The sequence below is a fragment of the Lepisosteus platostomus genome, chromosome 11, assembly GCF_059453375.1.
Source record: "Lepisosteus platostomus isolate fLepPlt1 chromosome 11, fLepPlt1.hap1, whole genome shotgun sequence".
NCBI lineage: Eukaryota > Metazoa > Chordata > Actinopteri > Semionotiformes > Lepisosteidae > Lepisosteus > Lepisosteus platostomus.
This window is the reverse complement of record NC_142621.1, coordinates 20,445,078-20,449,310: the sequence shown is the minus strand read 5'-3', so window position 1 is coordinate 20,449,310 and position 4,233 is coordinate 20,445,078. Positions and strand designations below refer to the sequence as shown.

General features: G+C 37.3%; 1 pseudogene; it reads left to right on the top strand.

Moving 5' to 3' along the window:
• Positions 1–2,547: 2,547 nt before the first annotated feature.
• Positions 2,548–3,679, top strand: LOC148652157 (UDP-GlcNAc:betaGal beta-1,3-N-acetylglucosaminyltransferase 7 pseudogene; annotated as a pseudogene).
• The last annotated feature ends 554 nt before the right edge of the window (positions 3,680–4,233 follow it).

Sequence of the window (4,233 nt, the reverse complement as noted above, 5' to 3'; positions counted from 1 at the left end):
AAATAGAAGAGTGACATACTCTCAGTGTTGGTCTCCAGAGTGTGCTGGCGTCGTCACAGTCACAGATACAATAGTCATTTACCAGTACTCCAAATGCTGTTTCAGTAATGTTGAAACCCAAGATCCTGAGTTACCACAATCTATGTGAAGTGTGTATAGTCACTATGTAAAGGAAGAAAAAGGTTTCAAATACTGTTATCTTTCTCTACAATTTACCCTCAACTTATGGTGTGTGTTAATTTTAAGAAATAATCACACATGTGACCTGTACCTTTAAAATAATTTCCTTTCAAAATGAATTTCCTCCAGTGATCTATTTTGTTTCTAATCACATCAAAAACTATCAAAGGTCATGTATATATCACCAAGGGACTGATTTAACATGCACTCCATATATTATTTCATTATTTTAAATACAAGCATTAGAGGAATAAAAAAATTATCTTTTCAATTGTAGGTGGCATTTTATAATTGTAGCAGTAGGCATTTCCATACAAGTCCTTTCTTTCCCTAGACAATAGAATGTTAGTGTTACTTAAGCTAAGGAATTCAGAATTACATGTTTATATGGAGTAATTTTACTTCACTTCTGTAACAGATATCTAAACAATCAATTATACAGTATGTCAGAACATGCCGTAAGTGGGTATGTGTGATCAGTCATGCTCTGGATAAGAATCCTTATTCCAAGGTGATTAGACTGTTATTTGTTCACTTCTTATTTGGGTGTGATTCGTGGATAGAGGATTCAGTAGTCCATTTTCTTTTTCTTAGTAGTAGCAATATTACAGTCCTTTCTTTCAAACTACATGTAAAAAATATAACTTAAAATTAAGCAAAGTGCAGTTGTTTTTTTAGTGCTCCTTGCATAGCACTAAAATATTATCATGAATCACTTTCATTAGGAACAATATTAGGTTACAATAATCTAATAAATTAATAGACATTAATATTCTGCATTTATTGGTCAGTGTTAATATAGGTACCTCTCCTTCTTGTATTAAACCAAGACCTTTGTTCATATGCATTCCCATGTAATTATGTTTTTTTCACAAATTGAAGGTGTATTAAACGAAAAGTTACAGCATTGTTAAGTGATGTATGGAAGTATTTGATTGACTTGGAATAGGTAAACTGAATATCTGTTGTAGTAGTGTGTTGTAGTTATATAGTTGTTAGCATGTTTGTTTCTACACACGAGTATACTGTATACTGGCATACCCCTGAGGGTTTGCTGGAAAGCTAAATATTTCCATGACATTTTTTATGTTAATATCCTGCCTCTTTTTAAAGCATCCAAGTGTCTCTGCTTAGATGCCATCTGCTGGTAAAGTATTGAAATGTCTTCATTCTGAATCCAGTTGTACAGTACATCCATATCTCTTGGCTGTTTTCTGTCACAAGCATAATGTCATATTTGACAGGGCTCAGTTGTCTAATATCAAAGCACTAAATATTTTTCCTTCTTTCCAGATGCTTTATGAAGACCAAGTCGGAGATTTATCACAACCTGCAAAAGACCATTCTTGAGATCTTCAGGGAGGAATTGTTCACAGAGTAATCCACAGTAATCTCACTGGACAGAATATTAAAGTTCATCCACAAGCCCAGTATACAGCAATTCAGAACAACAGAAGATATTGTGAAAGAAAAAAATGAGTCAGTCAATGAAGATAAGGTACCTTAAGCTTTGGGTGTGATGCACATTTATTGTTGTTGTATAATATCACTGTTATTTCCCAATTAAAATTATGCCTTTGCAGCTTTAATCAGTTTAATTGGTTAATTTGTTGTAGTAATGGTACTAAACATCGCTGTTTTCTAAATATTCCGTTATATTCTCAAATAAATGATAACATTATTTTACATATGTTTTCATCTTATTTTTGCTTATTTTAAACATTTCTGCAGATTAACAATGGTTTTTATGTTTGAACTGAACCAATGAGCAGGAGTGATAATGCTCTTATGGTTTAATAATTTGAATTACAGTAAATTTGTCTTTGGCACTAAATGAGTATCCTATATGGTCAGGATTAACCCTTTGCATTTGCAGAGCCAGAGAAATATAATAATTTACAGTACGTCAATATTCAGAGGTCTTACTTTCCTTGCCTTGGTTACACCTACTGGCAAACTCTTCTAATGATATATTACTTGTTTGTGAAAAAGTTATCAGTTCCACATTTGTCCTTCTTAGGCCAACCATTTAGACCAAATCCTACCATGAACCTCGATTCTGTTGTGTGCTAAAATTTTAAATCCCATCTGTCAGCACAATGAGCATTTAATGACAGTTGTAACTCTTATTTTCCTTGCTTTCTAGGCATTGTAGCAGAATCTGGGCGAAGATTTATCGCAACCTGCATGCAATCCTTCTGGTAAGCATCTTTGTTGTAACACTTGCCATCCTACAGAGAGCATTTTTTAGAAGCCAGCCCCTTTTCCCTGAGAAGAATTCACAAGACAGCCACAAATCCAGTAAGCAAGTTTTTATCCCTAGACAGAAATCCTTCTGGATTGAAAACATTAATAAGTCTGTCACTGAAGATAAGGTGGTCAAAGCTTGGGATGTGATAGATGTCCATTGCTCTGCTAACTCCAGTCTGACCAGGATGCCATGGTTTGCTGAACTAGGGGCAAACATCCAGAAGTTCCTCCTGTACCGACACTGCAGATTCTTCCCAATGCTTTTTAACCACCCCGAGAAGTGTGAAGGGGATGTCTATCTCCTTTTAGTGGTCAAGTCCATGATCCTACAGCACGGACGCAGAGAGGCCATCCGCAAAACTTGGGGCCAGGAGAGGGAAGTAAGGGGCAAGAAGGTCAGGCTGGTTTTCCTGCTGGGGGTAACCATCCAAGGGGAAGAACATCCCCATCACCAGAAGCTCCTGGAGTATGAGGACAGGCTTTATGGAGACATCTTGCAGTGGGACTTTGAAGAGTGCTTCTACAACCTCACCCTTAAGGAGGTCAACTTCCTCAAGTGGTTTTCCATCTACTGCCCCAGTGTGCCATTCATCTTCAAGGGAGATGATGACATCTTTGTCCACACTGGAAACGTAATTGAATTTCTGGAAAGTAGTGGTGGCATGCTTGACCTTTTCGTAGGAGCACTCCTCTCCACCTCTCTACCGATCAGAGAGAAAAATAGCAAATACTTTATCCCACCTGAGATCTTTAATGGGACCTTTTACCCCCCATATGTCAGTGGAGGGGGATTCCTCATGGCTGGCCCCCTGGCTATGAAGATGCATATTGCTTCTGAAAACATGGACCTCTTTCCCATTGATGATGTTTTTCTGGGGATGTGCTTGAAAGTGCTCCATGTGAGTCCCAAACCACACAGCGGCATCAAAACGTGGGGAGTCCAGGAGCCTGGCAAAGAGAAGATGATTAGCAGAGACCCCTGTTTTTTTCAGAATCTACTGGTTGTCCATAAGTTGACTCCAGGAGAGTTGATTCTAATGTGGAAATTAGTGACCAGTGATCTCATCTGCACACGAGTCAGAAAATTAGGTAGTGGTCTGAGGGCATCAACTCGCATTAACTAAGTGTACTTTGATAAAAGAAAACACAAAGACTGCAATATAGTTAAAATATAATCTGCACACATGTCAGAAAGATTAGATAAGATATAGATAATGATATAGATATAGATCTATAGGCAGGATGAACTCTGCACCCCCAAAATATTGTGCCATATAACAATTTCAAACTGTCCTCACATCTTTTGTAAACAGGACCAATCATAAGACCCAAGTAACAAAACACAATATTGCATCTAAGCACTTCTACATTTGTCCCATGCAGGTAGCTCTGACTGAATAACTGCAGTGCTCTTCCCTAGCTCTAGGATATATCAGTTAACTCTTATTGAATGATGTTAGGACATTATATAGTTGCACTAGAGAGCTGTGCCAAATCAATAGTCAAAGAGGATTTAAATATAATCAAATTATTTATATCTATTTTTGTAAACACTGAACCAGTTCAGAAAATCCCCTTTCTCTTCTCACAGGCATACCAAGCCAGGCAGCTTCTCAGATACACAAGCATTTCCAGTCTTGCATTTCAGAGTTTGATACATTTTTCTCAGGTAAAGTCCTACTTCTGTAATAAAGGAGGACATTTTAAGTCTTAGCATAACCCACTTTCTACATCCAGTGTCCATAAACATCTACACCTCATCTCAAACTTTTCACCTTGTGTTGCCTTACACCATGGAATTAA